Source organism: Tamandua tetradactyla, chromosome 2 (genome assembly GCF_023851605.1).
Source record: "Tamandua tetradactyla isolate mTamTet1 chromosome 2, mTamTet1.pri, whole genome shotgun sequence".
Taxonomy (NCBI): domain Eukaryota; kingdom Metazoa; phylum Chordata; class Mammalia; order Pilosa; family Myrmecophagidae; genus Tamandua; species Tamandua tetradactyla.
This window is the reverse complement of record NC_135328.1, coordinates 54,317,751-54,343,489: the sequence shown is the minus strand read 5'-3', so window position 1 is coordinate 54,343,489 and position 25,739 is coordinate 54,317,751. Positions and strand designations below refer to the sequence as shown.

At 45.2% G+C, this 25,739-nt stretch overlaps 1 long non-coding RNA gene across 2 annotated transcripts in view; it reads right to left on the bottom strand.

The window, feature by feature from the left end:
• LOC143672812 (uncharacterized) overlaps positions 1-23,936 on the bottom strand; it is a 43,131-nt gene extending 19,195 nt beyond the window's left edge. For both annotated transcript variants that reach the window (XR_013170052.1, XR_013170046.1), the window contains exons 1-2: positions 22,954-23,936; positions 22,123-22,272 (exon numbers count right to left, since the gene is read on the bottom strand). This is a non-coding gene — a long non-coding RNA (uncharacterized LOC143672812). The remainder of the gene's footprint in view (positions 1-22,122; positions 22,273-22,953) is intronic.
• Positions 23,937-25,739: the final 1,803 nt, after the last annotated feature.

Below are 25,739 nucleotides of genomic sequence, written 5' to 3'. Positions count from 1 at the left end.
CACCCATAGGAGTGGATTAGATTTAAGAACATGTTTTTCTGGGGTACATACAGCTTCAAATCACCACACCTATACAACAAAATACTATTTGCAATCAAAAGGAGGGAACTATTGATACGGTCAACATTTCTGAATCTCAGAATAAGCCTGAATGAATGAAGCCAGACAAAGAGTACACACTGTATGATTCAATCTGAATACAATTCTAGAAAATGCAAATAGCTCTGTAGTGGCAGATCAATGGTTGCCTGAGGATGGTGGGAGGAGAAGGAAGATGGATTATAAAGAGGCATGAGGAAACTTTTAAGGGTGATGGAAATACTAAGTGTATTGATTATGGTAATGGTTTCATAGATATATCTGTATATGTATGTCAAAACTCATCAAATTGTACACTTTTTAAAGGTGCAGTTTATGTCAATGGCATCTCTATAAAACTGTAAAAGAATAATGAGGCTATCTCGGAAAAAGAATAGATGAGGGTAATACTTACAATACAAGCAGAAGATACAATGAGAAAATGTTGATGCTGATCTTTTTCCCAGTCCCAGGACTTGAGTTGATTCAGAAAACTATTTGAAATGTGGCTTTGCAGTCAGTCTGTTTAAATGAAGAACCTCATCCTGAGTACATTGGCCTTGAGCTATTAGGTTATATAATATAAAACTATCCCAAGTAGCAAAACATGTAAAAATCAAATCTTTACTGGTCAGACAAACCTTTACAGTTTTCCAGGGATGTTTAAAGTTGTGTCATATACTCAATCAGTTCTTTATAAAATTTCTTTAAATTTAATGATAAATATTTCAGCACCTTTTTGAGATTTCTTAATAACAAAAGCAAAAACTTACATACCACTGGGAATCATTTGATCCTCCTACTATAGTAAATATGAGTTAAAAATCATTTGATCCTCCTACTATAGTAAATATGAGTTAAAAATCATAGCAAAAACACCCACAAAACAATACGGCAATGAAATAAAATGCGTTTATCACTAAATATTATTGAAAGGCAGACAGAAAACATGACTGAAGGAACACATATTAGGACAAAGTATGGCGTGTATTGTTCAGTTGGAAGGATGTTACAAATGTTTTACCATGTCTCTGTTTATGGCATTTGCTAGATTCTGCTTCAATAATGAAAGATGAAAGCACTGTTTTTTCAATTTCTGTAAGTCCCTGAAGCAAAGATGAACTAGAGAAGATATAGCCTCAGCAGTAAGCAGCTCATTTAATAAAAACAGTGATTCATGAAGAGAGAGAAAAAACAACAACCCATGAGAGTCTGACTATTGATGAAGCTATAGCTTCGAACTATAGTAAAACAAGATTCTGTGAGATATGATTAGTGAGATAGCAGCACAAATGAAATTTATTCAATCTGTCATTCTGCTGCAAAGAAATAGAAGCCATGTGCACTTTAAATTGAATCTTCCAATAGATTTTAATGAGGAGAAGAATGACCACGAAACATTTTTGTACCACAGACAAGTTCATTGGTGTCTCAAGGCAAAGAATCCACAAGGACTCTCTAGCAAATGTGAGTTTTGCATTTTTCTTTTACAAAAAGGCATGTGTTTCAAATTTACTGGCTTTTTCTACAATAAGTAGCTGTCAGTAGTGTACTATCCAACTGATATTTCATAATAAGCACCTAAGTAAACAATCAAGCATGCACACTATCTGAAGTTTAAGGCAAAGAGGCCATTTTACCAAAGAATGAGACAAAAATTGCTTTTTGACAGAGATTCTTGTTATGGAGAGGACATTGTGAAAAACGACATTTGGGAATGTTTCTAGTGTTATATGATTTGGCCACATATATAACTTTTATAACTGCAAACTTAAATAATTTAGAAATGGAATTTTCTAAATTGTTTAAAAGTTTCCCAAACAAAGAATTTAAGCGGATTTTTGATCCATTTGTTAATAACATGAAAATAACACCCCTTTCGTTTGTGAGAGCAACTCCAGTTACCCCTCCCACATCACAGGGCTTAGGGCATGCCCCCTTCCCCACCTTCAGCAACCTGGAAAATCCACGTAAAAGGTTTTGGCCCTCTCTTCATATTAGAGAATTCCACCTATTTTCTTTCTCTTTTATGGGGTGTTTAGGTACCTTATTGTAAAATGTGGATCAAGTCTTGGTCATAGGCTGTATATGTCGCTGCCAGTCTTTGTGTGTCATCTGCAGCTTCCCATTTAATTTCTTATGCTTATCCGCAGTATATAGAAACCGCAATGGGGAAAATAATGATGTGGAAGAGAGAACTGTAGCTGATATTGTGGAAGATGAATCTTTTATTTATTTATTTATTTTATTAAGATCATTCCATTCTACATTTATAATTAGTAATTCATAATATCATCACATAGTTGCATATTCATCATCATGATCATTTCTTAGAACATTTGCATCAATTCAGAAAAAGAAATAAAAAGACAACAGAAAAAAATTCCTACATACCATACCCCTTACCCCTCCTTTTCATTGATCACTAGCATTTCAATCTAAATTTATTTTAACATTTGTTCCCCCTATTATTGATTTTTATTCCATGTATTTTACTTGTCTGTTGATAAGGTAGATAAAAGGAGCATCAGACACAGGGTTTTCACGATCACACAGTCACATTGTGAAAGCTGTATCATTATACAATCATCTTCAAGAAACATGGGTACTGGGACACAACTCTACATTTTCAGGCAGTTCCCTCCAGCCTCACCATTACATCTTGACTAACAAGGTGATATCTATTTAATTCGTAAGAATAACCTCCAGGACAACCTCTCAGCTCTGTTTGGAATCTTTCAGTCATTGACACTTTATTTTGTCTCATTTCACTCTTCCCCCTTTTGGTCGAGAAGGTTTACTCAATCCCTCAATGCTGAGTCTCAGCTCCTTCTAGGATTTCTGTCCCACGTCGCCAGGAAGGTCCACACCCCTGGGAGTCATGTCCCACGTAGACAGGGGGAGGGCAGTGAGTTTGCTTGTTGTGTTGGCTGGAGAGAGAGGCCACATCTGAGTAACAAAAGAGGTTCTCTTGGGGATGACTATCCGGCCTAATTTTAAGTAGGCTTGTCCTATCCTTTGTGGGGTTAAGTTTCATATGAACAAACCCCAAGATTGGGGGCTCAGTCTATTGCTTTGGTTGTCCCCACTGCTTGTGAGAATATCAAGAATTCAACTTGGGAAAGTTGAATTTTCCCCCTTTCTCACCATTCCCCCAAGGGGACTTTGCAAATACTTTTTTATTCACTGTTCAAATCACTCTGAGATTTATTGGGGCATCACTCTGGACAAACCAACAAAATCTCATGCCCTACTCAGGGTTCCATGTACTTACAGTGTTCAATTAAGCTGTCTGCATAAGTTATATTAGGAAATGCACTATTCAAAATATAAATTTTGTACCAAATAAACATTTTTTGCTTTAATCTCACACATAAGTTAAAATTTAAAAATATTAGTTACTATCTATTTTCAACACCCTGCAGTAATGACATTCCTATGTTCTTCCTCATGCAAAAACATTTTTAAATTTGTACATTTAATCTCTATCATTATACGCTCTAGGCATTCCTAGCTTATACCATCTCGGTCTTTATCGTGTATCTTTCTTTCTGGTTTCATTTGTGCCCCCAGCCCTCCTCCCTCTATTATTCTCACATTCAGCTTCATTCAGTGTTTTAACATAATTGTATTACAGTTAGGTAATATTGTGCTGTCCATTTCTGAGTTTTTACAATCAGTCTTGTTGTACAATCTGTATCCCTTCAGTTCCAATTACCCAATATCTTACCCTATTTCTATCTCCTGATGGTCTCTGTTACCAAAGAAATTCTCCAAGTTTATTCACTAATGTCAGTTCATATCAGTGAGACCATACAGTATTTGTCCTTTTGTTTCTGGCCAATCTCACTCAGGATAATGTCCTTAAAGTCCATCCATGTTGTTACATACTTCATAACTTTATTCTGTCTTACGGCTGCATAATATTCCATTGTATGTATATACCACAGTTTGTTTAGCCACTCATCTGTTGATGGACATTTTGGCTGTTTCCATCTCTTCGCAATCGTAAATAATGCTGCTATAAACATTGGTGTTCAAATGTCCGTTTGTGTCCTTGCTCTCATGTCCTCTGAGTAGATACCTAGCAATGGTATTGCCAGGTCATATGGCAATTCTATATTTAGCTTCCTGAGGAACCGCCAAACTGCCTTCCACAGTGGTTGCACCATTTGACATTCCTACCAACAGTGGATAAGTGTGCCTCTTTCTCCACATCCTCTCCAGCACTTGTCGTTTTCTGTTTTATTGATAATGGCTATTCTGGTGGGTGTGAGATGATATCTCATTGTGGTTTTGATTTGCATTTCCCTAATAGCCAGGGAAGTTGACCATCTTTTCATGTGCCTTTTAGCCATTTGTATTTCCTCTTCTGAGAAGTGTCTGCTCAAGTCTTTTGCCCATTTTGTAATTGGGTTGTCTGTCTTTTTGTTGTTGAATTGAACAATCTCTTTATATATTCTGGATACTAGACCTTTATCTGATATATCATTTCCAAATACTGTCTCCCATTGTGTGGGCTGTCTTTTTGCTTTATTGACGAAGTTCTTTGATGCACAAAAGTATTTAATTTTGAGGAGTTCCCATTTCTTTCTTTCTTTCTTTCTTCAATGCTTGTGCTTTTGAGTGTAAGGTCTAGGAAACCACCTCCTATTATAAGATTTATAAGATATCTCCGTAGATTTTGGAATATGAATCTTTACTTGTCAAATTTATGCATTTGATATCAATGTCAACTAACCTTACAAAGAGAGAGACTACCAGACATCTTATGTCCTCCTGATGGGATAAAAGAAGCTTCCTAATAAATACTTTTGAAAAAAATCAAACCTGAATCTTATCACTACCTTTAGTTCCAATTCTCAGTTTATGTGAAAAAAAGAGGACAGAAGAATATGTTAAAGTATATCAAGGGGATGAAGTTGCCACAATCCAGACTGAGGAAGACACTCCAGGACAAGCAACTGGGTTTCTCCAAAAAGGAATTGCAAAGGGAGGGAGAAAAGAGAGATGAAGGGGGAACCTGTAGGTTAAAAGACACCTTAAACTATAATAACCATGTAAAGGGCCAAAAGGCATACGAAAGATGTTCAACATCAGTAGCCATTAGGGAAATAGAAGTAAAAACCACAATGAGATATCACTTTACACCCATGAGGATGGCTAGGATTAAAGAAAAAGAAGTCCTGATGAAGAGAAATTAGAACACTTGTACATTGCTAGTGAGAATGTAAAATGGTTCAGCAGTTGTGGAAAACAGTTTGGTGGTTCCTCGAAACATTGAACTTAGAGTTACCATATGACCTGGCAATTCCATTCTAGGTATATACCCCAAAGTATTGAAACAAGGGCCTCACGCAAGTACTTGTACGTGAATGTTTATAGCAATACTATTCATGATACCCATAAGGTGGAAAAAACCCAAATGCCCATCAGTGGATGAATGTATAAAGAAATTGTGGTATATCCATACAGTGGAATATTATTCGGCCATAAAAGGGATGAAGTACTCACACATGTTACAACATGGAACCTTGAAAACATTATGCTAAATGAAAAGACATCAACCAATCACAACATATAGATCTTACTGGGATCATGATTAATGATAATAATAATAATAACCCTACACAATTTTGCCATTTGTGAGACAATAAGGAACTTCAACAGACTGGATATTGGGTGACATTAAGGGATTATCATTTTTAGGTGCACAGGTAGTCCAGTGGTAGAGTGCTTGCCTGTCATGCAGGAGACCCAGGTTTGATTCCCAGCCTATGTACCCATCCCCCCCAAAAAAAGGATTATCATTTTTCGGTGTGATAATGGTGTGGTGGTTTATGTGTTTTTTTTTTCAAAAGAGTCCTTATCTTTTAGAGATACAGAATTATTTGTGAAAAAAGCTGTAATATTTGGGGTTAGTTTTGAAAAATATAGGCAGGAGGTTGGGGATTGGATGGGCTCAGCTGAAGGTCAATGGGGCTAGTGATGGGTTACATGGAGGTTCATTAAACTACCCTGTTCACTTTCGAATAGTTCAAAATTCTGCATAATGCAAAGTTGGAAAAAAAAAAAAAGAAAGCTAAATGTAGCCAAGAACTTTTGTGTAATTGGTAGATGGGATTGAAAAAAATAGTACTGTGATTTACTGGATATAGCAAGGGATGCTTTTCTTCCTTTAGACCTGTGTGTCTCGGTAAAGTATTTTTTTTCAGCTATCACATTCAGGCCAAGTATTGAAAAGACCTGAAATTGTTTGACTAGTTCTATCAAAGTACTGAACCAAGGTATTTTTTTTTAAAAACAAGGTATATTATCATTTCTCTTACTAATATGTAATTGTTAATACTATTTTAGAATGAGAGCAAACTGAGTTTTCACTAGCAATAAAGAAAATAAGGTGCAAGTTATTTACAAATATTTATTTTACCCCACCTTTTATTTTATTTTGGATTAAACAATATATTATAATAATATACTCCAAGACCTGCCCACACGTGGGCTGTTAGAAGCTCTGTGACTGCTCCAAAATAGTGTCTCAAGCCATTGGAATGTGAAGGTTTTGTGCATTTGTCCTAACCTCAACTTCACTTCACAGCTGAGAACTGCACTGCATCTCACCCCTGCAGCTGGGCAGTTGTGTATGGCCATAAACAACCAACTGGTGGGAATGTACCAAAGCCCATCTGGTTGGCTAATTGAGAGGTTCTCCCTTCCCACCTTTGTCTTTAGCATAGCAGCACAAGTCTTAATCTCCTTCCCAGAGCTGAGAATCAAGTGGACCCAGCAGAGAGAGCCCAGCACAGGGTTAAACGTTCAGGCTCTGGGGTCAGAAAGCCCTGGTTCCTAATGCTAGCTAGCTTTGTGACCTTGGACAGGTGACTTACCCTCTCTGAATCCCAGATTCCTCATTTATAAAACCAGGACAATGATAACACTTGACTCCCAGGATCATGTAAGTGTTATAGGAGAAGATGTATGCAAGGTGCCAACTCGGTACCTGGGGTCCTGCAGGAGCTCAACAGGTGGCAGCTATTGTTATTTATTAACATGGGTGCACAGCTCTTTTCTCCCAGGACTGGGGTATTTTGTGAACATGTTTCCCTTGTAAGCAAGCCTTGTGACCATCCTAGAGGCATGCTAACCACATTCTCCAGGTGAGAAACCACAACCGCATGACCACAGGGGATGCTGGGCTCTGCTCACCCAAGTTGTTTTCAGGCCAGTGGTAAAGCAGTCGCTGAGGATTGGTCACAGTCCAAGCCTGAGCTGTATGGTGTTTCATGGGCATTTCCACGAGCAGTTTCACTTTGGCCAGAGCTTCATTCATGCTTTGGCCTCAGGAATGGGGAAAATGCAGCTCATACATGATCTTCCAAAGATGTGACCCTCAGAGGATGGCCTGCCTGGCTCTGGTTCTCATGAGACCCTTGAAGGGAAAGGAGAAGATGAGTCACAGGCATGCTTAGGGCTGGGAAATGGACCCAACAAGGAAAGGCTGAGCACAGGGGCTGTTGAGTGCAGGCAGAAAGAGACTCCAAAGAGGAAACTGAACTTATAATTCAGGGTGGGGTGAGGAGGAGAGGAGAGGAGGAACTGTAAGAAGTCTGAGACAGATGCTGAAATCCATAAGGGGATATGAGCACCTGTCTCAAACTTCTTAGGGGCCCACTAAAGTACCCAGGTCCTTCCTGCCTCAGAACCTTGGCATATGCTGTTCCCTTTGCCTGGATTGGAGGAAATTCTCTTCACCTGGCTATTTGTCACCTAACTCCTGCTCATGTTTGCAGTCTCAGCTTTAATGTCATTTCTCCAGGGAAGACTTCTTTGACCCCATGGCCTCCTGTGTACTCTCACTGCACCATGGACTTCTAGCACTGAGAACCATAGCTATTAATAGATGATATGTCAAATTATGTGTTTCCAGTTTGCATTCTCCCAGGCTAGACTGTGAGATCCTAGAGGGTAGGGATGAGGACTATCTTGATCAAATCTGACCCCCAGCATCCAGCTCAGTGCCTGGTGCTCAGAAATGTTTGCTGAGTGAGGAAGGACGCTCAGCCACTTTCCCAGGGGACCCAGGCACCCATGAGCTCTAGACCAGCTTTCTTCCCATTTTCATCTTCCCTCTATTCCTTGCCTTCTGAGAAGGGCATTCCTTGGCCCAGCGATGAGGGTTAATATAGAGGGGAAAATGTAACTCCAGCAGCCTGGCACTTCCAAGTTGCCTCTGGAGGTGGGAAGAGGAGGAGTAGGGCAATACTATAGAAGCCACACTGCCCCAGGGGCACAGAGCCTGGGCCAGCCTCTGGGGGTAGCTGGGCCCTGGGTGCAAGGTTTTACAAATGTATGCAACATAACCCACCCATGGTGTTGTTTTGCCAAAAAATTAATCCTGAATCTGATCAAGCCTCTGGAACTGCACTATCCAGAATGGAAGCCACAAGCCACATGTTGTTATTTAAATAATTAAAGTGAAAATTAAGATTCAATTCCTCTGTCATACTAGACAAATTTCAAATGCTTAATAGCCACTGTGGCTACTGGCTGTCCTATTGGACAATACAGATATAGAAAAATGACCATCATTACAGAGAACATATAGGACATCACTGAATAGAAGCACATATTAAATGACACCGTGGGGATGCAATCAGTGGAACCCAGACTGTAGGGAAATCTACATGACAAACAACAAATAGTTTACAAGGTGATGGGGAGAACAGGGGAAACTATAGATTAGAAGAGAGTTAAGAAACATATCAACCATTCACAATTACATGCCTGCTATTTGCCTCCTAATTCAAACAAACTATAAAAAGCTATGACATTAGAAATTTGATTCCTAGCATTAAATGACAAGATGTTTGAAGGCATGAAGGAATTTTAAAAAATGTAATAACACTGTTATGGCTGTGTGTAAAAAGTACTTATCTTTTAGAGATACATACTGAAATATTTGTGAATTTTTAAAAAGTGTGCCAGCTCTCTGGGAGCTGATATAGAATATTCTCCAAGATTGTTAGGTGGCGAATGCCAGGGCCAGAGTGTAGCAGCTGTTCCAGATGTTCCCACTTGTGTTTGAAAAAAAAAGGAAGTGTGGAGTATGGCCTTAAGCACACAAAAGCATGTGCCAAGCTGTGTATCAGCCCCTGGGGGAGACCCAGCCACCCGGCCACTCTGGATAAACAGAGCTGGGCAACTGCCATTTGGAGAGTGGTGTGATAGAGAGGTTTATATTTCACTGCATACACTTTCATTCTTTGAATTTTTCTTTTTACTTATCTTTTTTCAAAAATTGAAAAAAAAAGTATTAAAATGTTGACACAAGAAAAATTACAAAGAGCCCAGTGTTTGGCGCCAGATAGATTTGAGTTTGAATCCTGACTGTGCCACTTACTATTTGGGAAAGCTTGGCCAACTCATTTAACTTCTTTGAATCTCAGCTTTCTCATCTGTAAAATGGGGCAATGATATAGCTGCTGCCTTTCAGGGGTTGTAAGGGTTAAATGAGATAACCTATAAGGCATGTCCAGCACAGTGCCTGGCACATAGCAAGCCCCAACCCATAGTGGTAGTAATTATTACTCTTATTCCCAACAGAAACCCACACTTATCATGGTGTCCGTGTACTTCATCCTCCCAGTTTTTCTCCCAAATCTGGCCTTTCTGTTTTAGTCTCGAATGGTGGCTCCTCTTCTTCTCATTTTTTTAAATTATGGAGCCTCTGGGGCTCTGACCTTGGTGCCTTCTTGTCTTATTCATCCAAGCCCCTGGCTCCCAAGACCATTTCTAAGCAGCTGATGGTGGTTCTTGAATGTGGATCCCTGGCCCAGATCTTGCTCTTGTGTTCCAGATCTATGCATAAGTCCATCTGTCCACAGCACATCAGTCACCAGGTGGACTTCCAGCAGGTACCATGGTAACGCCTCACTCACCTCCCCAAGCCCTTTCCAGCATTCCCTATCCCAGGAACAGCCCCACTGAGAGGACCAGGTATCTCCCTCGAAAGTCCTCTCTCACCTCCTCATACCCCCTTTCTCTGGTCCTAACCTCCTAATAAACTCACGCTTTAGAAGAAGTGCTATTCATCCTAGCATCGGGACACTGGTGGAGTTCAGGGTCCCTGCTGGGTGCAAGAGGATGGACCCTCAGAATCCTTTGGACTTCCTGAAGTATATAATACCCAACTCTTTTTCTTCTGTGTTGGGGATGTTAATATGACATGCTAGTATTTGGTAACTTCCCCTTCTCACCACTAAAGTTCTCTAAAGAGGATCCTTTGTTGACTCCCAAGGCTCCTGGAACTTTTCTATGATGTGAGAAGATGTCAAGGGTAGGGCTAAAAGATGGGGAAATTCACTCCACTCGGAAAAGAAGCGGCTGCAAGAGGAAGGAGATGACATGGGGGAAGTGAGGGCAAGAGAGGGGCATGCACCGAGGAGTTGAGAAGAGTCCAAAGAGGGAAAGAACATAAGCAGGAATTGCTGTGGACCTGTTGGGAGAGAGGACACTGTTGAAAGAAGAACTCTAGGGAGCCTTGCTATGTGTCATGCAGCTCCCCTCCCCCAACTCCCTGGCTTGTCAATACATCCCCATTGGAAATGTGTGTTTATCTCCATGACCCTTGGAGTCAATACATGCTAATTGGAAGGCTACAACATGTGAGGCTGGTTTGAAGGTGGCAGCCATGAGGCCTGGCTTCATTCTGGTTTCAAAAGTCTGGGGCCCTAGTGGACCCTAAGGTCCTCCAGTGATGGGTGCCGGATCCCCCACCTTTACCCAGCTCCAAGCACAGACAGAACCTGGTACCCATAGAATCTCAGCCCATATACACGCAGTGAATTGAATATTAGCTGCCTGGGCCTGACCAGGAGTGGCTCTGGGGCAGCCTAGCAAGGAGGAGACCAGGTTCAGAAGCAGTACTACCTACAGGGCAGACAAGGAGGGGTAGGAGCAACCAGAGAAGGATTGGCAGAGGCTAGTCTCGCAGGGCCTCTAGATTCAACTCTTCCTTTTTGTCTCTAGAACTCGCAGGTCCAGGCTCTCCGGTCCTCTATCCCCTGAGATCACGTGGGCTGAACTCACCAAGGCAAACCCATCTTTCCACACTATTACGAAAGACCTCCGCTGCTCCCCCCTAATTTGGGTCAGGTCTTTAGTACATAATTTTCTTTTCCTCCTTTCCCCTTGGTGCCCAAGGGTCCCTGCCGCCTGTCCACCACTCCGATACCTGTACTGGGTTGCAAGTTGGGGGTGGGGGGACGCGGAAGGAACATCTTCAGTCGACATACCACCCTGCTTATTTACCCATCAATCACACTATTTACTGAGCATGTGTATGTGGCAGGTTCTTTGCTGGGCACAGCAAACAAACTCAGAGAACAAATGCAGCTTCCAGCCACCCCCCCATTGAAGCAGGTAGACAAGGAGCGAGTGTCATGGAGAAGGGCAGGGCGCCACACACACGTATCACAGGGAGACCAGACTCTGGCTGGGGCTCGGGGTTCATCACAGGGAAGGGACAGCTCAGCAGAGACACAAGGGAGGCTTTGAGGCCGGCAGGCTAAGAAGACCTCACCCTGGCAGCCGGAGTTCTGCCAAGAATCTCACGATTCCTGGAAAGCCTGAGACGAGAGCGTCTGCGGGCCTCGGCTCTCCCTGGCACAAAAGGCAGCCTTTTGTCAATAGAAAGGCATCCTCGGCCCGAGGTGACACAGGGGCCTGGGGGCGGGACTTCCAAGCTGTGGCCCCAGAATGGCATGAAGGTGACCGATCATCCACAGCTGTTCTCATTTCCAGTGAGTGCCCATAGCTTACGGAATGTTCCAGAAATGAGGTTGGCACCTGCATAAGATCCACCCAGCAAAGACAACCAGCAGGCTGATAGGCTCATCCATGTGGTCATTTCTCATTCATTCATCCATTTTTGCATTCATTTATTCTTCAAATAGACATTGAATGACGATAACAGTCCAGGCACTGTTCTAGGCACTGAGGATACAGCAGAAAATGTAACAGAAACCCTTGCCTGCGTGGATCTAACATTCTTAATGGGGGATTCAGATAGTAACCAAGGAAACACATACACTATTTTGGATAATAAGGATGTGAAGGAGGGAATGCAGCAAAGTGAGCAGAGAGGGTGGAGATGGTGGTCAGGCCTGTCCTAGGGGGTGACATTTGAGCTGAGACCCAAGTCAAGGGAGGTTTAAGCCTTGTGAAAATTTGGGGGGAAGACAAGTACGAATGTTCTAGGTTGGGGCTTTGCTTTGCTTTTTGTTTTGGAACTATCTTATGTGTATTGTAGGTTAAAGGAAATAAATAAATATGTAAGAAAAAAGGAATAAAAATATAAAAGAAAAATGTTCAGAAAAAATTAATTTTAAATTTGAATTAGAAATAGCAATATGAACCCAGGTTTGTTTGTTTGTTTTTGGTATACTTCCTATCTCTAGAGCACCGGAAGGGCACATAAGCAAAGACAATCCAGCAGCGAGGAGCGCACCAAGCACTCAGCGACTGTGGTGCTTCGCCTTTGCCACCCACCTTCCCTGGGACAGAGGCCCCGGATGCCACACCCGCTCTTTCGACACTCAGCTGAGGTCAAGGCGGACACAAAAGTCCGTGGCTTGAGGTAGCTGGGGGTGGGGGTGGGGGTGGGGGTGGTCCCTGCACGTTACAGACCCAGGCTGGGGTCCTGGTCCTGGCTGCAGGTGTCGGATTGAGAGAGATGGGCTGTAGCCAGGCCAGCTCCCTCCTGTTGCAGATGGGGGAAACTGAGTCTCAGAGGGACGTGGCTGACCTTAGACTGCAGAGGGCACTGGATAAGGGCTGGGGCCAGGGTCAGGTCTTCTTGAGACAGGGTCTAAGCGCCCCCACCATTTTGCCAGGCCTCAGCTCAGGTATCCGTTGCTCCGGAGGCCTCTCTGGGCGCTCGTTATGGGTCCTGTAGCACTAATCAGGAACCACTTCCTCACCTCCTCCTGCCTTGGACCCATAGCTTCTTACTATTCCTCAAGCCCACCAGACCTGCTTCCTCACGGAGTCCTTGTTCACCTCCAGATTTCTGCAAGGATATGGTTTTGGTTTGCTAAAGCTGCTGGAATGCATTACACCAGAAATGGATTGGCTTTTATAAAGGAGATTTATTAAGTTACGAGTTACTATTCTAAGGCTGTGAAAATGTCCAATATTGAAAGCATCAATAAAAGGATACATTCATTCAAGGAAAGATCATGTCCAGGATTTTTCTGTCACATGGGAAGCCACATGGCAATGTTTGCTGACCTTTCTCTCTCCTGGTTGGTTTCAAAATGGCTCTCTTGGCTCCTGTGAGTCCTTCCTTAACATCTCCCAGAGCGTTCTGTCTCCAAGTGTCTGCTTTCTCTGTGGTCTCTCCAAGCATCTACACTTTCTCCAAAATGTCTCCCTCTTAAAGGACTCCAGTAAGTGGATTAAGACCCACCTTGTATGGGCGAGGCCACATCTCCATAGAAACAACCTAATGAAGAGGTCCCACCCAACAATAGATTTGCCCCCACAGGATTGGAGAGAGGGAGGCGTCTGAGGGAGAAATGGACCACACACGTTGGAGTGCAGGCGCCTGTTCCTGAGAGACGTGGACAGAGGGATAGGAACACTGGGGTCGTGTTAGAGCAGATATTTGGAAAATGAGGCAAAAAAGAAAGAGAAGAAAAAGAAAGAAAAGAGGAAAGGAAGGAAGGAAGGGAGAGAGGGAAGGAGGGAGAGAGAGAAGGAGGGAGAAAGGGAGGGAGAAAAAAAGACAATTGTGAAATTCAAAGAGTCAGCTGCTGTACCCATCTCAAATAGCTTAGAACTCTGACCGTCTCACCCAAAATTGCAGCATCTATCCAATGCCATTTTAGGTAAGATAGCCAAGATTCCAGCCCCATTAACCTGCTTTACTTTTCTTCGTAGACTTTATCACCTGGAATATATATTTGCTCATTTACTTATTACCTGTCCCTTTCCCCTCCCACTGTAATGTAAGCACCGTGTAAGCAGGGTATTGGCTTTTCTCTCAATGCCAATTCCCAAGGCCAAGCACATATGTGCTTAATAAAAATCTACAGACTGAAGACAAAATCCTAGAGAAATATTTGGCTCAGCAGGAAACAATACATTATCATAATAAATTCGTTGGTAATTTTGCCAAACTTGCAATGTAACCATTTTGGGAAGATGTGGGGAAGGTCAGCCGTGCATGGCAGGGTGAGAAATTAAATGCTTACATACTGTGATGCAGAGTTAATGGGTACTATTTAAAATTGATAAAAATCAAGGAATAGCTGGGTGAAGAACGTATTGGAAAGATGAAAGCAGATGCTCAGGAAAACAGCTGGAAGATTGAGGGATATGCCTCTGGGGAGCTGGCCTGGGGAGGCGGGCTGAGGTCAGGCAGGGGACAGCTATTTTCATTGGAGGGTTTTTATGCACTTCTTTTCTATTGAAACTCTGTTTTTATTGTTTTGGAAAAATGAAAGTTAGTGCAAATTAGTTTCCAAGAAACAGAGACTCTCTAGATTGGCTTTTGAGTTCAGCTAATTCAGTTCTCCACTCAGTGGTCGCACCTCTTCAACCCCCAGCCACACAGTTGGCCGCTCTGCGTAACGACCCCCAGGGATGGGGCGTGCACGGCCTCCCGAGGCACATATGTGACCGCCAGAAGAATTCTATGCTCAGCCAGTCTCTGGTCCTCTCTTGTCTGTACTTAACTGGTCCTGATACTGTCTTTGACAGGTCCAGGATAGAAAGGGTTTTCCTGGGATGGGGGAATGGAAGAGACCTGGAATATGGGATACTTTTTGGGTTGAATAGGCTGGGAGCCTTCTTTATGGGGAGGCTCCCAGCAAATAGGCATCAGTTTGAGGACACCGGGTGCTCAGCCTGGGGGACCCGAGGGCGCTGGGATGAGGGGAGAAGACACACTGGGTCTGCAGTAGGCAAATGTTCTGCTTTGGCAGCCTTGGAAAGGGTCCCCTGGGGGTTCCCAGGGCTTCTCTCTTTGAGTCCACCAGCACCCGCATCAGGGCCTCTGGCTGCAGTGGACCGAATGGCACCCAGGTGCTCATGTGTGGCCACCTGCTGCATGATGGTTTCCCAGAGGCTTGCCTACTGTGTATGGCATCCAGGGCTTCATGACCCCATTTGCAAAGGTGGACTCTGCAGCTCAGGGAGGTCACTGCAAGTCCAGGCCCCAGTTTGGCAGGGAGGAGCGGGGGAAGGGCCAGGGCTTGGTAGGTGTCCCAGATGCCTAAATCAAGCTGCCCTCCTATTCTTTGAGCTTCCAAAGGCAAGGGAGTGGGTCTCCTTTCTCTCTGTCCTGCCTTGACCTGGCATGCTGGAGCATAATGGCAGCCGTCAATTTAAGGAGATCAGAAAAGGCACAGTTTGGACTCCTTGGGGTTCAGAAGGAGCAAAACCCCACACAACTTGGGTAGGGAGCCCCTGCAAGATCACCTCTGTCCACTAGAGGACACCGTGGCACAGAAGCCCAGGAGAGAATGGCCCAAGGTGGCTGCTCTAGCCAAGTCAGTTAAAGCAAATCTGACCCCCAAGGCTGGCCTTTTTCAACAACCACCTCCTTAGGTCCTCACAGCAAAACCAGGAACCAGGTACTAGGTACCCTCCCCAGTTTAAGAATTTGAGGGCTCAGCATTAAGTGATTTGTCCAAAGGTGAGAAATGAGAGAGCTAGAACCTCAACTGGATCCTGACCCCAAAGCCCAGACTACTGACCGCACCACCCCCTGGCCCCCACCCCTGCCTTCTGACTCGATCTTTCCTCTGGCATCCCTTCTAGATGATATCTGCAAGCTGAGAGAGACTCACCCAGGTCTGCTCAGCAGTGGGAGGGGTCTCCCCCTATTAATTAGGGCAAAGGCTGGACCTGGGGCTGCTAGCTGAGGCCTGGGGAGGGAGCCGGGGGCTGTGGAGGGGCTGTGGGAATGAGGCGGGGAAGTCCCAGGCCACGTGGCCAGGATTCCTTTTGTTCTGGCCCCTGGCAGAGCTGGTCCCCTGGGAACTGGCCAGACTTATTAATATCCTGCAGAGTCAGGGGGCTCTTGAGTTTCAGCATCACAAGACTCCAAGGCCAAGAACAGCAGGGATATTCTTGACTCCTCAGTGTCCTCTCCCTCCCACCTGGCCTGCTCACCTCAGGCGGGGAGCCCCCCAGGCCTGGTCTGCAGGATAGCCAGGGGTGAGTCCCTTCACCTGCCTGTGAAATGGAGACAAGAATCTGCCATGTTCAGAGCTTAGATGAGGATTCCATGATATAATGTTCCCAGATGGCCTGACCCACGGGAGGGGCTAAAATATAAGAGCTGTTCTTTTGGAAAATATTCTTGGAGGGCTGTGTGCCCAGCCCTGTCCTGGACACAGGGCGTCCTGTGGAGGCCCAGAAGTCTGCTCGCTCTCTCAGAGCTCACTGTCAGTTAACACGGGACCTCGAGCCAGCAGTTTCAGAGGACTAACTTGGCTGGGGTCTGGACACCGGAAGCCCCTGGAGACAATGGCAGGGTCTTTCCAGCCCTCCCTCCCCTGGACTCTCCCATGCCCCACACGCAGCCGGCCTAAGACTGTGCTCCTGGCACGTGTGATTGGTGGGCAAGGATTCATGAACATTGACCCCTGCTTAGCTTGTTCAAGAGGGAATTCAGCTTGGAAGGCCCTTGTAGGGCCCTTATCAGCCAGCCCCGTACATCTCGGAGAGTCCATGACAGGGCAGCCCACCTCATCCTGAGTCCCTTACAAGCCCCTTTATCAGGGGGAGACATTCCAACCCAGGCCTCTTCTCATAAGGAGGGAAAGATAAAGCCTGTGACTTTCCGGCCTGACTTCCGAGTGTTTTCAAGTGGGGAGGGGGCCTGCCAGGGGCAGGAAAGGGGTTACTGTAACAGGAAGACCTGACGCTGTGCTTGTTTCTTCATCTGGTTCGAGGAAACACTGCTGGGCTGGCCTGGTGGGCCCTCGGACCTGGAACAGGGCTACTCAGGACGTACCACCCTCACTGGAGGTGGGGTGATGGGGGCCAACATATACTTCTTCTGAAGCCTAGGGTTTGCTCTCAGGAGGCAGGATGTGGCTGGGGAGGGCGGCCAGGGTCTCGGGCAGAAGCTGGAGGATTCCTCTGGGGAGGGTCTCAAAGGTGATCAAAGCACCTTCCTCACCTGGTCAGCCTGTCCTTGTTGCCCAGCAACTCCCACCTGCACCCCAGGCCTGGACAGCACCTGGATCATGGGAGGGGCTCAAAAGGTATTTACTGAAAGAAGCAATGGACCATGATACTTCAGATATGAGGGTGCAGATAAGGGTCTGATTAGTTGGGTTTTCTGTTAAATCAAAATTTCCATTTCTTTCATGCCAAACTTGACAAGTAAGAGTTGGTAATGGGTGACTGAGGGCTTAGAAGACACCAGAATCAGATAGACTGGAAAAATCAGTTAGTTGCCTTAAGCCTTGATTTTCTCATCTTTAAATTACAGACAATGAAAGTACTTACCTCGTAGGGTTGTAAGGCAAAATAGGGCTTGGAGTAGAGCCTGGTACTGGCGAGGCACTTGTTGGGGATTGACTCATGCCCCCCACAAAAGGCATGTCCAGGTCCCATCCTCTGGTCCCATGTGTGGGAACTCTTTTGTAAATGGGACCTGTGAAGATGTTATTAGTTAAGGTGTGCCCAGAGTGAACGAGAGTGAGCCTTCATCTCATATGACTGAAATCCTCATAAACAAAGGAAATTGATCACAGAAAAGGAAGCCACAGTGAGCAGCCAGAAACCGAAAGAACAGAAGCTGGAAGAGAAAGGAGCAGACGCCTCCGTGTGCATTGCTATGTGATGGAAAAGCCAAGGAATCCCAGCCAGAAAATACTGACCTCTAAAGGAAGCCAGCCATTTAGCCTCTAAAACTATGAGCCAATAAATTCCTATTGTTAAGCCGTGATGTGGTATTTGTTTTAGTAGATAGGAAACAAACAGCACTTTCAATACTTGTTAACAGTCACTGCTGAAAAATCTCTTTACCTCTGTGTCATTGTTTTTTTGTTTTTTGTTTTTTTTTACATGGGCAGGCACTGGGAATCGAACCCGGGTCCTCAGGCATGGCAGGCAAGCACTCTTACCTGCTGAGCCACTGTGGCCTGCCTGTGTCATTTGTTTACACTCACATGCATACACAAACACACATTTCTGTTTCTTTGTTTGTTTGGGTTTTTTTGTTTGTTTTGTTTGGTGGAGAAGAAAAGAATTTATTCATGATCTTGCAAGAATGGGCACAAAACCAAAATGTGGCTGGCGCACCAAGCGATAAAATGGCAGATTACATACCCGAAGCCCTGCACACAGGTCCCTCCCCTGTTTCTCTACTCTTTGGATACTCCAGAGGTTACAGCCTATCTGGAAGGTCTAACTAATTCAAATTTCCCACCAAGGTTTCCAGCTTTTGATTACATTTTCTATTTTAGTGACCCTGGCCATTACTCATTTAAACTTGTTTTTACCTGTATGACAATTTGGTGCCGATTCTAGGCTTGCTTCAGAGGCGCTGCCCTTTCCCTGCTGCAAGGCCAGTCCGAGCTGTTTTGCAGCCCTTTGTTTAGTGAGTTCCATTTCCCTCATCCCGTGCCATCTTGTGTGAAAGCTAAACTTAATTTTATTCTTACAAATTCTCCCTCTTTCTTCTTGAACTCTTTCAGTTTTCATGTGTCTTTTTTTCAAACTTGATGAGAGCTTTTTCACACCCCTCATCATAGGGCTCTTCCTCTTTAGGGGTGCACATTGTTTTGCCTGTACTGAACAGGTGTTTGCTTGGCTAGGGCTGCGTCAGTAAGTCTGTGTGCTAGCCCTCAGACACACGGGATAATGCAGCACCCACGGGCCGTGAGTACCCAGCTACGATGATTAAAGAAGTTAGCATGCACAGCACCACCCCTTTCCATTTCCCAAACCAGCTTTCGAACCATCCCGTGAGGAAGTTATCAATGCCTAAATTTTCCACCAATCCTTCAGATAAGACCGTTAGGCCTTGTAAAGCTTTGGTGATAGTTCCATCTGGGGCTGTATTATTGGGGATAAATGTACAACAACTACCTTCATCCGTAACACAAACGCTTCCCTTTTCGGCTAGTGTCATGTCTAGGGCCATCCTAGTCTCCCATGTCATTTGGCTAGTAACATCCAGCTGTCAAACTCACATTTTTTGAGCACTAACTAAATTGTCTGGATAAGCACACAATCCTCACTACCACTCTAGGAACAAGATACCATTTTTATTCCCATTGTGTGGATGAAAAAACTGAGGCTTAGATGGATTAAAGCACGTGATCTGGGCCACACAGCTCTAAGTGGAAGAATCAGGGTTGGATTCCAGTCTGTCTGATGTCAAAGTATAAGCTCTCAATTGCCACATTACCATGCCATCGAATGCATTCATTTATTGCCTTGTCTATTTACGCAGATATCTAATCTCTCCAGAGGTCTCACAAATCCTGACCATGGCCAAGGAAATATGCAAAAAAAAAAAAAAAAAGGCCTGTGCAAAGCAAGGTCAAAGTAGATGGCAGAAAGTCCGCACTCTATAGCAGGTAAGCTTTGATCACAGGTAAGCTTTGATCACAGGTAAGCTTGCCAGACTCCATTTGCCTTTGCCTAAATCTGAACAAGCTCAGAACCAGGTCTGTCCAGCCCATGGCAGACCAGTGCTGCAAACCCAAAGGGGAGGCAGGTTTGCTGCAGCCTGGTATACCGTGGCCCCACCACCAACTGGCTTCTGTGGGCCTGGCAGCAAGGCAGATGTGGGAAAGCTTTTGGAGGGAGTTGGAGAACTATAAAAACAAAGCAGGTTGGGGACGTTCTGTGTAAGGGCAATGGCTTGTTCTACATTGCCAGTCCTTGAGGGCGTCATGGTAGAATCACCAAATAGTGAGAAGCCTGGGACACAGCAGAGATCTCAGGATTCCAGCTGCACATGAGTGGCCTCAAACTTCCACCCTTGAGGCTCTTGCGTAGTGGCTGTGGAAGGTCTAGGGGGCCCATTTACACCATAACAACTGAGCCCTGAATGAAGCATAATCTTTGATGCATCACTAGTCTCACTGAAAGGAGGAGAAGATTCCAGGGAACGCTTCAAGTGAATAAACAGAAGACAAATGAATGAATGAATGAACAAACCCACGTTGGGTTCAGAGTGGCTGAAGAATGAAGTATGGGCAGACAGGCACTGGGTCCACAGAGATGGCAGCTGGGGCCAGGGCAGAGGGCAGGACACCGGTCTGGCCTGGCAGCCATCCAGGTGGGCAGGAGGGCCTGGGGGCCAGGGTCCCATGGAACACTGCGGTGGGAGTGTCTGAAGCAGGAACAACTGTGAGGGGAGTGGGTGGCGGTGGACCAGCTTGGGGCTCCAGCTCTGAGCCACATCTTCTGTGGGCGTCTGGCTACAGGGCGAAGCCAACCCTCTCTGAAGGAAAACATCTTCAAGGTAGGTCCCCAGGACTCACTCATTAAGGTCAAGCTGAGTTCACAAAGAGGAATTTACATGGGAAGACAGATCACTATGAGTCAGAGTCCACAGACACGAGAACAATCAAGGACCACAGATATCAGAATTGTCATATTCAAAGTGAAGAACAGCTTATGTAGTAAATTTGTAAGGACACCAAGGATGCAACATAATGAAGCATGCAAAAAGAAAGTGTCAGGAATGAGTACACAGACTGAAACAAAAATAATGGAATCTCTAGAAGCAAAAAATATATTAAAATAAAATAAATAACTCTATTGATAGGCTAAACAGGAGATTAAATACAGCTTTAAAAAAACCCAAATGAAATAGAAGACATATCTGATTTAAAAAACCTGATTTCTTCCCCCAGAATGTAACCAATACATAGAATAAGGGAAATATGAAAGAGAGACAAGAGATACGAGGATAGAACAAAAACTGTGAAAGTTTACCAGCAAGACACCTGTTCTAAAGGGACTTCTAGAGGATGCACTTCAAGAAGAAGAGAAATAAACCCCGGATGATTGAAAATATAACAAAGCATAAATAAATAAAATGGCAAATATGTAGGTAAACCCAAACAAGCATTGACTGTATAAAATAATAATAGGACAGTGCAATGGTGGCTGAGTGGCAGAATTTTTGCCTGCTATCCCGGAGACCTGGGTTCAATTCCCGGTGCCTGCCCATGTGAAAAAAAGAATAATAATAGTAATATTTTTCCTTTGGGGATTTATGAATAAGCCCAGGATTATTTGACAAGACTTTATAAATCAGATGAAGGTATTTTGATGCTGAAGACCTTGCATTTTTGGAAAGGACACTGATATTCGTAAATTTTAGACTTTGTAAGTTAAATATGCATGGCAAAATTTTGACAGTGACAATTAATGGAATAGAAACAATATGTATTCCAAATCAATAGAGAGAAAAAGTAAAAAAGGAAAACAAAAGCTCAATTCAAAAAAGGGCGAGAATCACTCACATGATGTTGATAGAAATGCAAAATGGTGCAATGCTGTGGAAAACAGTCTGGTGGTTCCTCAGAAAGTTAAGTATAGAATTACCATATGAGCTGGCAATCCCATTTCTAAGTATATACCCCAAATGACTGAAAGCTGGGACTCGAAGAGGAATTTGCACACTGATGTTATTACAGCATTATTCATAATTGCAAAAAAAGGGAGCAACCCAATTGTCTATCAACAGGTGAATAGATAAACAATGTGGTAAATACAGGTAGTGGAATATTATTCAGCCATGAAAAGGAATGAAGTTCTGATGCATGCAACAACATTGGTGAACCTTGAGGATATCAGGTTGAGTGAAAAAAGCCACACCCTGTATGATCTCATTTCTATGAAATAATTAGAGTAAGCAAACTCACACAGTCAGAATCAAGAATGTAAATTACCAGGGGATGGATGCAGAAGAAGGAGATAGGAGCAAGATGGCAGCTTAGTGAGGTGTGGAATTTAGTTCATTCTGCAGAGCAGCTAGTAAATAGCCAGGAATAGTACCTAATAAGTGCTGGGGCCACGTCAGTGACTGGACACACAGCGTACCCCAGTCTGAACAAGCTGGACGGGCTGAGACCCCACATAGAACTGTAAGTTCCTCAAGCTTCAGAGGCTGACGCCCCTCCCTCGCAGGTGCAGCAGCCTGGCTCCCTGAGGAGAAAAGGAAACAGACTTCACTAACAGCAGGGGCTTAGCTCAACCAAGCTCCAATTGCAGAATTAAATTACCAGGGGATGGGTTAGGAGTAGGGAATAAAACCTAAAACATTGTTTAGGCATATTTATAAGTGATCACATTTTTTAGAACTTTTTTTATTGTAAAATATATGTACAAAGCAAAGAGAAAAAGCAGTAATTTTCAAAGCACACTTCAACCAGTATTTACAGAACAGATCCCAGAGTTTGTCATGGGCTACCATTCAATCACATTTTTTTTCTTTTTTCTTTGTTTCTACTGCTGAATAGCTTATTGTCACTTTTTTTTTTTAAGTGAGGGAATAATAAACACAAAATTCAGGATTTGGGGAGGGACACGTAAATAGATATATCAGTGTAATTTTACTGGTGGTTACATGGACGCTCATTATTTTATTAAACATCAGTAATTTTAAATAAACAAAAGCTAAACACAAAAAGTAGAATGGCTCGACCATTCACTGGATTATAATTAATCCAATCCAGGGCCTCTAAGGTCCATTAACAGGAATTGTAACTCAGCCACTTCCTGACTGTGACCTTGAGAAAAGACCTTCCTGTCCTAGCAGGTAGGATGGTGACAGCCGGTTCAGAGGGTCTAAGGCAGCAGTGATGCCTGTGTTTGGTGCACACTCACCGATGAAGGCTGTCAGCGTCATCCTGCCCGGGATGAAACAAGAACACGGAGGCAGCAGGATAACTGGACTTTCCTTGCCTCCCTGGAGCAGGGGCTGTGGAGCAGCGTCATCTCAGGCTGTGTCTGTCCTGCCCACTCTTCTGGCCCTCTGTGACCCTGCTCACCTGGTTAAAGTATGCATCTTACTTCCAGAAGCATTTGCCGAGAGCCTGCTGTCTGTGTCAGACTCTGTCGGTTGCAAGTAGGAGGAACTCAGCTCCCCAGTGGGCAGCGATCAGAAGGCTCACCATCAGCTGCCCCACCTGAGGTAGCCGAGGGGTCAGTCCAAGGGTGGCGAACTGAGCACAGCTGATTTTCCAAACAACCCCACGCTCCTACCGTAGAGGTGCAGAAACTGAGGCTCGTAGCTGTTGGAAGGCTTGCCCACAGTCATGGACATGTCCCTGCTGACTGCAGTGTCCACCTTGTGGGTTTCTCCGGGGGAGGAGACGCGGTTAATTAAAAATCCAATTGACTTTGGGAGCCGCAGGTCTTGGATGAATGAAGCAAACCCGAGGGAGTTCGCGATGCAAACTCGTTTCCAGGGTGAGCCTTCTCCTCTCGCCCACAGGGAGGACGGGTCCAGTTAGGAAGGGGAGCTGGGGAGAAGGCAGAGGGCCTTCCCTCACCCTGGGGCCAGCGGCGGCTGACTTCTCCCTTTCAGATGCCACACCAAGCCCCCAGGTAAATTTCAAATGCAATCCTGTGGCCTAAGCAAGGCGCTGCTGACCCCCTCACGGCAGCGCCGCCCCGGCCCCCGGCACCCCAGGCCGACGAGGAGCCTTCCAGGCCGCTGTTTCCCCGGGAGCCGAGCACTCAGTCACGGCCCCCTCCGGTCCCCGTCGCTGGGGCTCCTGCGGAAGGGGCGCAGGCCGGGGCGAGCCGCGTGGGGCGCCGCTGGCTTCTCCACACGGGGGGTTTGAAGCGCGGGCGCGGGGGTGCGCGCCTTTGGCTGTCATTAGAATCACCTGGGGGCCTTGGAGACCATTCTGACGTCGAGACCGCGCTCCAGACGGGTTATCTGAACCTCTGGGGGTGGGACCCGGGCTTCCTGCTCTTTAAAATGATTGAAAAACCCTGGCTCTGCCCTGTTTTGCGTGCCGTGAGGGAGGTCGCCGGCTTCAAGGGCCCCTCAGCTTGCGTCCCGCAGGAAGCGCCTGCTCTCAGCGCGGCGCAGGTGGTGGCCTCTCCGCGCCGCGGAGGTTCTTTAACAGAAGAAGGGAGGGTGTCAGGGACGGGCAGTCCACAAGGAATGAAGGACAAGGGTTCGCAAGCTTAGGAGAAAAAATGTTTAGTCTCCTTAAGTAGGGTAATTACGAAGGGCAAAATAAAATATGGTAATATTGATTCTTATAGTCAGATTGACAACAGTTAAAACCTCCTGCTTTTTTAATGCTCTCTCTCCTGCTCTGGCGGTGGAAGGGTCTGCTGGTGCAACTTCTCTGGTGATCCTCTTGGCCTCATGCACCCCATCCTTAAACATATACACACTCCTGGATCCCTTCCGCTTCCGGGAACGTAACACGATATAATAACTCAACGGTGCAAAGGGGCACAGACAAGGTGGATTATAACTGTTCTACTCACATTCAAAAAACCACCCAGGGCAGCCTTAAAAAATGATGGCTCATGGGTGGGCCACGGTGGCTCAGCAGGCAGAGTTCCCACCTGCCATGCCAGAGACCCGGGTTCGATTTGCGGTGCCTGCCCATGCAAAAAAAAAAAAAGATGGCCCTTCCACACAAGGAACCAACATGAAGCTGCTACAGATTAAGGGTCGGTGTGTAGTTATTGGTACAGAAAGATGTTCACAATATGTTACTCAGTGAAGAAAAGAGCAGGTTGCAAAACTATCGAGTATACTTTCTTTTTTTTTGGTTAGAGTACACGCATATTTTTATGTATGCTTAGAAAGAAACCTGAAAGGAATAACCAAAATGTTCTTGCTTTTGGTTTTCCTATATATTGCCATTTTTTTAAAGTAAAGAAAATACATCTACGTGTAACAAAAAAACCTAGTAATCAGGGGAATAAATAATTTCTTAAATTCACTCTGTTGAGAGGCTCTCGGAAGACTCACTGCACATCTGCTCATCCTGGGATCTGGCATGAAGTTCCTTTTTTCTAAACAGGGACAGGAGCAGACAAGAGAGAGAGGAGGCAGCCCAGGTCCTGTGGAGAGGGCTGGGCCTGTGTCCCCGAGCCTGTGTCCCCTCCCTCTGAGCTAAGGTTCACTTAGGGCCTTGCTTTTGCCAATGCTGCTTTACAGACCCTCCTGGTGGAAGGATTTAAACTGGGGAATCAGGCTTGTGAGGTGCCCTTCCCGGACTTGTCTCCCACCAGCAGCAGAAGAGCTGGGTGGAGAGGAAGCCAAGTCGGGTCTCCCGGGGCCCAGGTTGCATTCCTGACCCCAGCTGGGCTCCCCATGCAGGGCCCAGTCCCAGGCTTTGGGTCATGGGTGGGGTTCTGGGGACTGGGCCGCTGCTGCCAGACCTCACAGCTGGGCTGTTGGCGAGAGGCACTTTCTCAGGGTCCCAGCAAGCCCCGCGGCTCCCCAGCTGGAAGCCTATCCCTTTCCCACCAGCAAGCCTAGTCCTGGGGCCAGGTTATTAAATGGAGCCATCAGGGGCCTGGAGGTGCACCATGGCCGGGGAAGCAGCTGTGGGTCTAAGTACCAGGCAAAGAGAAAGTCTCCAAATGGCATATCCTGGGCTGGGCCTAGGGACCCTGATGACTTCATGAGTTTT